This window comes from Myxocyprinus asiaticus, chromosome 43 (genome assembly GCF_019703515.2).
Source record: "Myxocyprinus asiaticus isolate MX2 ecotype Aquarium Trade chromosome 43, UBuf_Myxa_2, whole genome shotgun sequence".
Lineage (NCBI taxonomy): Eukaryota > Metazoa > Chordata > Actinopteri > Cypriniformes > Catostomidae > Myxocyprinus > Myxocyprinus asiaticus.
This window is the reverse complement of record NC_059386.1, coordinates 35,473,849-35,485,191: the sequence shown is the minus strand read 5'-3', so window position 1 is coordinate 35,485,191 and position 11,343 is coordinate 35,473,849. Positions and strand designations below refer to the sequence as shown.

The window sequence follows — 11,343 nt, the reverse complement described above, 5'->3', positions numbered from 1 at the left end:
ATAGCGACAAAACTATCGCTGTAGTCATCTATGGTTAAATCATATGAAACCTTTCAAATATACCGTTCGTATTTAACCTAAAAATATACAAATAAAAAGAAGAATATAGTTTGCATTAAATAAGTTAAAAAAAATAATAATAATAATAATAATATATATATATTACCATGCATTTATTTATTTTGTATTTTATTTTATTTATTTTTTTGTTTGCAAAACTATTTTCAAAATACAAATATAACTATTTTAAATACAAATAGTAAGTCCTGAGTGTTACTCATTATTCTTAATGCTGATTCTCATTAGTGTACTACAGTTTATTACTGTAATGCAATTGTTTATTTATTTATTTATTTTTTCAAATCAGCAAGCACATAATTTCGGCTTTGAGTTTGCGAAATTTGGACAGGCAGTGGACAAAACATGTCATGTTTGAGGGCTACTGGTTTTAATATATATATACATATTATTTATGTTTTTATTGTTGCAGACGATAATAATAATATATTAAAAATGTTAAGCTACACCATCTACTCACTTGTCTGCAACAGTAAAAACATGCAGCTTTGAAATATGTATTGCATTGAGCCAAGAGGACCAGTGTGTGATGTTTCCATCTTCTAGCCACCTTTTTCCTGATCGCAGAAGTGTTCCACGATTCGCCTGTTTTCAGTTTCCGGTCTCCAGTGTTTTCACGCGCATCGGCGAATATTCTTAGCGGGTAAAGTATTACATTTGTAGAAACGGTCAAAAAACATGTAGCCCTATACTGCCGGTATATCACAGAGGTGAGATAAATATTTTTGTTTTTTTCAATGCCAGAGTATGCAGATGACATGAAGCGATGATCAGAGGTTAGATACGTTGATATCATTAACTACTCTGAGTTGTTATGACAGCCAACAACTGCACAAGTTGAGCGTGAAATTCGTTTTTACTCCAAATAACACTTAAAAGTTTGTTGTTCGCTGTCTGGGTCGCTCGTTTCGGTTAGTGTTACATTGCGTCTGGAGATCAGAAACAGAAAACAGGCTATTAGAATCATCATGGCGCCACCCAGTGGTTGCTCATGAAAACGGTGGATTGGTCACAAGTCTTCTCATCATACGAATTCGCAGGTCAAAGTTTACCAAACTTGAAGTTGCAACCCGATCTCATGAAAATTCAGTCATATTTTACGAGTTGGCTGTTTCATATGATTTTGTACGATTTCGTTCCTATGAATTCGTATGATTTCATCACGTGTAAATGCGTAATGTGTAATGCGGAAGTAAGTGTGAGGTGTAAAGGACATGCTTATTAATATTATGCCCTTACCCAAACCCCTTACCTAAACCTAACTGATCAGTAGAGTGTGTAAACATGATAGGAAGCTGTTGTGTGATTGTCGCGTATTAAATGGAAACAACGTCCAGCGACGTCAATGACTGTACTGAAAGTAGTACGAATTCATACGAGTGCAGTCGTACGATATCTTTCAAATTAGCCAAATTTAGAAAAGTCGTACGAATCCTTACGATTTCACTGTGAGAGTGTGTTGGAAGTTTAATGCACAGCAGCATGCAAAAAGCTTCCGCCGAGTGAATAGAGCATGAAGTGCAATGTGACCATGGCTCAAAGTCTGGTTAAATTTGCATCTCATTCTGGCCAAGAACCGCCAATTTAAACAAAACAAGATCGTTCAATTGACTCCTGTAATTTGGAACTGGTGATTTCAGCAGCTTTTGCCATTTTTGAGAGTAAACGGACCGTGGGCGTGTCATCTGAGTGTGAGACTAAAGGCCACCAGAGGTTCAACATTTCCAGTACATTGTACAGCGATATTGGTCATTTCCAGTGTAGACAGGGTGTTAGGATTTATTTTCAGGCTTTTGTCTGTAATATGGTCACAGATGTTGATTCTCGAATAGAGAAATAAATCAAAATAAGCTTTCTAGAGTGGATCATGTGGAATTACACCGATGTTGTTGCACAGTCCAATAAAGAGTGGTGTCTTCCCTCTCCTATTACACTGACCCCAAAAAGGTTTGCTCACTCTTTGTGCCAGTCCAGCAGAAATATAGTGACGACATACTGCGTGTGTGTGTTATTGAGAGTTGTGAGGGTATTGGTAATGAGATGCATATGTGTTGTAATTGCAGCAGATGGTTATGAACTTTGTTAGCCCCTGGCTCTCTGTTGCACTCAACACTCCAGGATACAATATATTAATCTGTTGCAAAGTGATGGAGACTGAATTCTCTTCTTCTGTTTGCACAAACTGAGAAAGTACTTCATATTTGAACACACAGAGTGCATTTAAATGCACAGCAATACGCTAAAAACATGCTTATTCAAGAAAACCGACAATGTAAGAAACCGCCATTTACTTGAGACTTGAAATTGGATTATTGTCTGCTTTTGACGTCAAAGCGTGCAACACCTGCACACACAAGCCGGTAAGAATGCTGGTAAAGGTGTTTCCATGTAATGCAAAAACTGTGTGCTTATCGGTTTTTGCTTAAACTGTTTATAACCTTACCTTGATAAAGGAATCCCATTTAGGGTGGCATGCATGCAAAGAAAATGCATGTAAACACGCTCATAGTTGGCCAGACATCCCTTTCAAAAACGTATTGTGGTGGTTCCATGGTACAGTAATGGTATCAGATAGTAATACCATGGTACTTTGATCTGTAACATGGTACTGAATGATTACCATATTTGTGTACATGGTATTCCAATATGCTTTAAAGAATGCCATGGTATTATAACATCATGATGCAGTATACTATATGGTACTTTTTTGTTAGTTATATTTCACTTACAAAACTGTGCCCTCGCTGTACCAAAAATACTATGCTACTACCATGATGCATGTCCAAAAATATGGTACTACCATGTTTTTTTTGTAAGGGTTGAGTTTCCAGCCTTACATAAAAGAGGTTATGTGCTGGTACTATGGTACCGTGATGTATTAGATGGTAATATCATGGTACTTTGATCTATACCTCGGCACTGGTGCGAGCCAGGGCTGTCAACTGGCCAGCCAGGACCAATAGCCTCAGACCTCGAGCCGCAAGACCAAAATCGATCTGCGTTCCCACCATCGGCCCAATAGCCTCGCAGCGTTGCCCTAAAACCAGCCTTTAACACACCGCCCTGGTGCCAACATCACACACCCCGCCCATTTCACAAGCAAGAGGGAAGCTCAAGCTGAGGTATCATGTTATCTAGTTATCTAGAATATCGAGTTTATATCGAATGTAAACATTAGCTAGCTAGCAAGATAAGTTAGCGTAGACAACTCACTGACTGTAACAACCATGGTGTCCCGAGTGGTCTCTCCACTAACAGCGGGACTTTGTCCCAGCACACCATCTATGACCTCGAACCATGGAAAGTTCTTTCTTTGGGTACCACTTTGTCCGTTGTGCGTTTTAAGAGATTTGTACTGTACCCTCATCTTTTTTTTATTTATTTTTTCCCGAACTTCTACCGTTCTGCTGGATACACAACATGGCAAGTTCAGCGAAGCTCCACCTTTGACACTGACCCCGCCTCGCTCCCCTGTTGACCTTGTTTAGCCCAAGGTTGATCGGTGGGCCAAAGGCTATTGGCCGTTGAAGTGACAGTGGGACCTCAACTGGCCCTGGCACGCACTAGCATGCCCTCTTTTGGCCCGATGTGGAAACGTGGATAATGAATGCCATGGCATTATTATAATGATATATAGTTATGATATATCATGCTACCATGTTTTGTTCACAAAACAATGGTGGTACCATGGTACTTTTGGTACTTTTTTGTTAGTGATATTTCCCTTTAAAAAAGGACCCTGACAGTAACAAGAATGCCATGGTACTACCACACAATGATACGTGCCCTAAAAATCATGGTAGTACCATTGTACCTGTCCAAAAATACACCAATAATGGGAAGATATCACTAATAAAATTATTATTTTTTTACACTGTAATTTATGTAAAAATAAATAAATTAATTAATTAATAGTGATACTACAATTCTTGTTACTACTTAAATCATAACTTAATTTTCTAAAGAAAATGTGAGTGGTGCTCACCTGTGCAAAACTCGCTACCACAATTCTAGGGTGTTGTTATGCAGTAACGTATACCACATCCACACTAATCCGTTTTAGTTTGAAAACTCTGTTTTCATCACCCCAATGTCAGCATTTTCCAAAGTATGCGGTAATAGAGGGCATTTTCGAAACACTCGAAAACTTGTTATCGGTAAAGGAAAACATTGTTTCTAGTGTGACGTAAACTTGTCAAATCAGTGTGTTTTTAAAATAAAATATATTAGTGTGGACGTGCCCTTGAATTTTCAGGGTGGTATTTAGGATATTGCAGTGCGGATGCTAGGTTATTCCGAATGGTTGTTAGGACTTTGCTTGTTGGTTTCTAGGTAGTTTAATAGTCAAAATAGTCCACCCTCAAGACTCTATGATATTCTGCTTTCTAGATATGACTGGAGTCCCTGCTTCAGTGTAAGTCTATGGGATATTTTTGGTAAATTGCTCAACCTTATCTTCATGAACAATGCTGTAAACTCCATATTGCTCAGTTTGAAATAACCTGGTTCTGAGCACAGATTCAGGACCCATTCAAACTCATGCTGGTCTATTTGGATTCTCTGGAGGAGCAAAACTCACATTCACAACTGGAGATCCACACTGCGCTGTTATCATCAAATGACCCAGTTTCTTACTTAGTATCAAGTCATTCTGCCCTGAAGAGCCATCAACAGAAGTTTGCTTCCATTTTTTTTGTTTGTCCTCCAAGGTAGATTTAGGCGGATGTTATCTCTGTTTTGAAAATGGTCTCGGGGGATTCGGATTTGAGTGCTCATAAAAATACTTTTTCCTCAATGGTTCTTCTTTGCAGGAAAGAGCCAACATCTAATAAAAATCCATAGGGTTCTTATGGCTCTTTGTAGATTTAAAATGTTCTTGATGTTGCATAATAGGTTCCTTTGATCATTATAGGTTCTTTTGAATGGAGAAATAAAGAGGTCATGGTTTGGCTGGTTAGCATGATCCAGTTAACCCCTGCTGGTAGAAATTGTAACTTTGGTAAAACCATGTAAAACACTAAATAAATAGGAGAAATAAATAAAATAATACCTGAACTTATACTTATTTAAAAATTAACTAAGGTTTAAAAAATGAGTATTAGTTCAGGTTCAAGCACACAATTAATTATGTACACTTATTGGAAAGTGTCACTTAAAACAAGCCTGATCTCATGAAAATTACGTGGCTGTGGCAACATTTTGGCAAAACGACGTGGTCACTTATACTTATCATGGCAGTTCCGAGGTGAAATGTCTACTGTGTGATGCTAAAAGCGAGTTAAATGTTCTCCCAAACAGATGAGGTTTTCAAGGTTAATGCTCTATAGAGTTTTAAATCAACAAAACTGACCTCCCTACCCCAAACCTAAACCTAAACCTAACCGATAGTGTCAGAAAATGCAAATGTGAGATGAAAAACACAACCACGTCATTTTGTGGTGCTTCTATGTCACTTTTGGCTCTTCAGGACTCGTACCCCGCTCCTTTACATCACAAGTGCAACGCTCTATCAGTTGAGCTACCGCACAATTTGATCACACTCGAACAAGCTTGTAAATGTAGTTGCTTATGTAATGAAAACATTAAAATGAGTCATGCGCTATTGTAAAATTGTTTAGATGTCATAAGATAGTATTGTGTGAGGAACAGGGTGAAAGAGGAAGTGTTTATGAACTGATAATCAACCGTTTTACTCATGATTTGTTTGAAAGTGAATAAAAGTTGTTGTTGTAGCGCCTCTAGTGTTCATTCCACCAGGAAACTTATGCAATACGTACAGCAAGCTGTGTGTAAAATTAATTTAGCAAAACAGGGCTCCAGACTGCGACTAAAATGGATGCAAATGCGATGAAAAATTATTTATTGCGACTATAATTTAAAACCTTGTCGCCATTGGCGACAGTCGTGTTGTGTGCATTCATATGCGGTTTCATCAAACATCATCTTGTGAGTTATTGTATTCATCTATAGAGCACCAGTGTGTCTAGCGCCGCTTTTCACCCATTCTGTTGTGGTGACGAGCTCGCTGCACTGCACTGCACGCAACAACAAACCCAGCGTGAGAGAGTCGTGACCAATTTATTCTTTTGAACCGGATCTTTTTCATGAATCACCCAAAAATAACTGAGGGTTTGAACTCAGGAGTTTAGGTTAGCAGTCTGAATCAGATTCACTTTCTCAGCGAATCAACCGTCATGTGAGCTCACAACTGGGAGTGCATACATTTCAAAATAAGAGTCCCATGTGTATTTCGGGCTTCTTTACAATTAAAAATCCTGCATTATGTACCACTTTTTTTTTATCCTGGTAATTATTGATTGGGAATGGTGTAGCACAATAAAATGCATCTGGGATTTCATTCAATTTGCACTCTTGTAGTCTCTGTGTCTGGGCCATCTGGTAACAGTAAAAGACTAAAGCAATATTGTAAAACAGTTATAATATAAAACAGTTACATATATATATATATATATATACAGATATATACACACACACACACACACATATATGTACATACATATATATATATATATATATATATATATATATATATATATACACACACACACACACACACACACACACACACACACACACACACATATATATATATATATATATATATACACACACACACACACACATATATATATATATATATATATATATCGACACTTGACTGAAATGTTTCTCATGATCTTAAAAATCTTTTGATCTGAAGGCGTATGCTTAAATGTTTGAAATTAGTTTTGTAGACAAAAATATAATTGTGCCACCATATTAATTTATTTCATTATAAATCTAAAATTTTCTAAAAAAAAAAAAAAAAAAATTTTTGAAATTGATGACTTGGACCAAATAATAAAGAAAAGCAGCCAATAAGTGCCCAACATAGATGGGAACTCCTTCAATACTGTTTAAAAAGCATCCCAGGGTGATACCTCAAGAAGTTGGTTGAGAAAATGTCAAGAGTACATTTCTGAAAATTCTAGGCAAAGGGTGACTACTTTGAAGATGCTAAAATATAACACAGTTTTGATTTATTTTGGATTTTGTTTAGTCACAACATAATTCCCATAGTTCCATTTATGTTATTCCATAGTTTTGATGACTTTACTATTATTCTAAAATGTGAAAAAAAAATTATAATAAAGAATGAGTAAGTGTTTCAAAACTTTGGACTGGTAGTGTATATATGAGATCAAGCTTTTGACACTTAGGACAATTGAGAGACTTGTTCACAACTATTACACAAGGTGAAAACATTCATTGATGCTCAAGAAGTCAACAAACTGGGGGCCTGGGTAGCTTAGTGAGTAAAGTCGCTGACTACCACCCCGGAGTTGTGAGTTTGAATCCAGGGCATGCTGAGTGACTCCAGCCAGGTCTCCTAAGCAACCAAATTGGCCCGGTTGCTAGGGAGGGTAGAGTCACATGGGGTAACCTCCTCCTGGTCGCTATAATGTGGTTCTCGCTCTCAGTGGGGCGTGTGGTGAGTTGTGTGTGAATGCCACGGAGAATGGCGTGAGCCTCCACATGCACTATGTCTCCGCGGTAACACGCTCAACAAGCAACGTGATAAGATGTGCGGATTGAAAGTCTCAGATGCGGAGGCAACTGAGATTCATCCTCCGCACGACTACGCCACCACAAGGAATTAGAGCACATTGGGAATTGGGCATTCTGAACTGGGGAGAAACGGGGAGAAAAAACAAACAAAAACAAAATAACTACTATATGCATACTATACTTTATGTAATTATCTGTAATGTAGATTTTGAAGAGCAATATTAAATAAAAAAATGTTTTATCTCTTATATTTGTATAAATTATGAAAGGGGTGTGAACATTTATGAGACAAAAGGTAATGCAAACTTATCTTTTCATCTATATATATACAGTTTATTAAACCTCAGGTTAATGGGTTATTAGCAGTTTTCCTTTTCTTCTGCTTTCCATCTTGTTTTTGAACAGCAATCTAAATCGAGCAATTCTGTGATTAAAAACAGCCATTTGGCTCCTTAATGTTTCAGTTTAGGAGCCAATGGCTCCTTAGTCATTTTGTTAGTCTGGAGCCCTGCAAAAAATGTTGGTATATTTAGGTGTTTCTATGAGACCAGGTTGCCTGAAATCCGTTTTGGAACCTTTATTTTTTAAAAGCGCATAAACCCTTGAATGGTAGTGTTTCTTTTTTGACACTACAATAAGTGTTTGTGTTTGTTTACCTATTTGTTATAGTAATAGCTACAGCAATATGGCTGTTACTTTTATAAATGAATATAACGGTCACTGAATGAACAGAGTAGTGTGGCAACAGTTTTTTTTTAAGTTGAGTTCAGGCAGTTTATTCTACCAAAGTGATTATATTTAGCTCTCATAGATCTCAGGGTGGTTTGTTGGTGTACAATCCATTGCCATTCACATCTAAACACTCAAGCGCCTCCGTTAAGCTTATCAGGAGGGTTTACCTATCTGATCCCAGGTTAGAAAGAATGACTTCCCTGACTATGTTATCTTTACTTTCAGGTCGTTTATCATTGCTGAAAGCTGCTCTTGGGGCAGTCAAGTGTTAATTTAATCATGACTGTGGCTGCTTACGCTTGCTGGTGTAGTGTGCTTTAAGATAAAACTTAGTTGCCACAGGAGTGTCACAGAAGCTTAGTCATATTTGTGAAGTATGTTGGCGCGTCTCGCCAAAAACGGGCAACAGAATCAATTATAGAGCTTGGAAAAGTGGGAATCCCAAGAGAGAGGACTGGAGTTTGGCTGCATTTCAATTCTTCTAGAAGTTGACACCAGACTATGAACTGAGTCGTGCTGATGAATGATAACGTAGGGGAAGTACCACTTCTTTAAAGGTGAAGTGTGGATTTTTATTTTATTTTTATGTTAAAATACTCTCGTATCCCAGTTTAATGTGCGAAGTCAACTTTAAGTAAGCCATTTGTAAACATTCTAGCTGTGCACTCTATGCATTCGGCCATCTAGCCCTCCTATGGTATTAAAAAATGGCATCTACCTTTGGTATTTGTGGTCATTTTTGACCGGAAGGTTCAGATGTGAATTATGATAATAATGATACCATTTATTATACCCTGAAGTAAGAACAATAAAATTATGCATTTCTTTTGGGATTTTATGCTATTTTGATCTTATTTACTTGTCAATTTCTAAATTTTACTATTAATTTGCATATAAAAATAACCAAACATAAAAAAAATAAATAAAAAAAAATTCAGAACCTACACTTTTTATCAGTTGAAACATGAAGAAAAAATGAGAATGTGACTTAAAATTGAAGGCAGATTGCAAACTAACGTCCTGGTTACTTTCGTAACCTCCGTGCCCTGATGGAGGGAACAAGATGTTGTGTCGATGTAGTGACACTAGGGGTCACTCTTGGGAGCCCCAAACACCTCTGCTTTTTGAAAAAAGGCCAATAGAAATTGGCGAGTGGAATTTGCATGCTACTCCCCCGGACATACGGGTATAAAAGGAGCTGGCATGCAACCACTCATTCAGGTTTTGTGCTGAGGAGCCGAGACAAGGTCCCGGCCATTTCAGCGTGTAGTTCAGCATTGTGGCAAGAGGGACACAATGTCTTGTTCCCTCCATCAGGGAACGGAGGTTACGAAAATAACCAGGACGTTCCCTGTCTGTCACTCACTCGACGTTGTGTTGATGTAGTGACACTAAGGGTCCCTATACAAAACGCCACAACTAGCTGAACTGTGTTATGTGGACTGGCGGTGCGAGACGGGCAGACTGCTGTGTGCCTCGTAGCCAGCGCACCAGGCCGTCACGTAACCTCCCCCAACACTCATATGAGCATCGCACAGTCCTTCGGGAACAAGTCGACTGCCCAAAAAATAGGGACAGGCTAGCCCAGCCATGGCCTCTTTTCCTCTTTTTTCTCCCCAAAAAGAGTGGAATTTGTTAACCGACTGGGGCCATAAATGTCTACATCAGGGGGGTGTCTCTCCGAAGGAGAAGACACCGCGAAGACCACACCCCGCCCGGGGGGGGGGGGGGGGTGTATTTTGAGTGTAAATATGTCACGTGGTCTTACAGAGTCTCATCGGAAGTATGTCATGTGGAGAAGTCCCATGGTAGGTCCTATCCGAGGGAGAGGAGTTTCTACAAACATGGTGACCAGGGGCAGAGGGGCCTCTGCCCAAGGAAGATGCAGTTTACCAACAGTGAAACGATTTATCGGAAGATGTCACATGGGGTCACCTATGGGGAACCACCAAATGTGGAACACCTACCTCAGTACAGGGCCTAGTTTGCACACGTACTGGGCCAGCAGCGAGTTTCTCTGCAAACTCGTCTGCCACAGGGCTAAAGAGGAAAGTCATCCAGGGATCACAACTTGTGAACACAACTGGGAGTCAAAAGCACACGTCTTCACCTCATGGGAGGGGAACTTACCTGTTCGGATCTGACAACACACGGAATGAAACCAGCTCAACCCAGAGATTATCGAACCTTGCAAATATGTAGGGTGTTGCCTAGCCTGCTGCTCTGCAGATGTCTGCTAAAGAGGCACCACTGGTCAGGGCCCAGGAGGCTGCTACAATCCTCATAGAGTGGGCTCGTAGTCCCACGGGGGGTGGCACGTCCTGGGCGTGATATGCCATCATCAATGGCGTCAATGACCCAGTGGGCGATCCTCTGTTTGGAGACAGCGCTTCCTTTCCGCTGTCCACCAAAGCAGACAAAGAGCTGCTCGGAGCTTCTAAAGCTCTGCGTGCGATCCAAATAGATGCGTAAAGCACACACCGGATGCAGCAACGCCAAAGATGGGTCTGCCTCCTCATGGGGCAGCGTTTGCAGGTTCACCACCTGATCCCTATACGAGGTCGTGGGAGCCTTGGGCACATAGCCCGGCCGGGGTCTCAGGATCACGTGAGAGTAACCCGGACCGAACTCCAGGCACGATTCGCTGACAGAGAACACCTGCAGGTCCCCTACCCTCTTGATGGAAGTGAGCGCAGTCAGGAGGGCAGTCTTCAAAGAGAGTGCAAAAAGCTCTACTGACTCCAGGGGCTCAAAGGGAGCACCCCGTAGACTCCAAAGGACTACAGAGAGGTCCCACGAGGGCATGGGTCGTGCTTCCCCAAATACTTACCATCCACTGCCTCGTAATGTGCAGAAATGGTGGCTACATACACCTTCAAGGTGGAGGGGGACAGCCGCCCCTCCAGCCTCTGGAGGAAAAGCACCGATCCAACTGCGCATCTCTGGGGGTCTTCGCATTGGGAA

The 11,343-nt window shown here is 40.0% G+C and overlaps 1 protein-coding gene across 1 annotated transcript in view; it reads left to right on the top strand.

The window, feature by feature from the left end:
* cntnap3 (contactin associated protein family member 3) overlaps nt 1-11,343 on the top strand; it is a 163,134-nt gene that overhangs the window by 978 nt on the left and 150,813 nt on the right. The gene's annotated exons all lie outside the window — the stretch shown is intronic.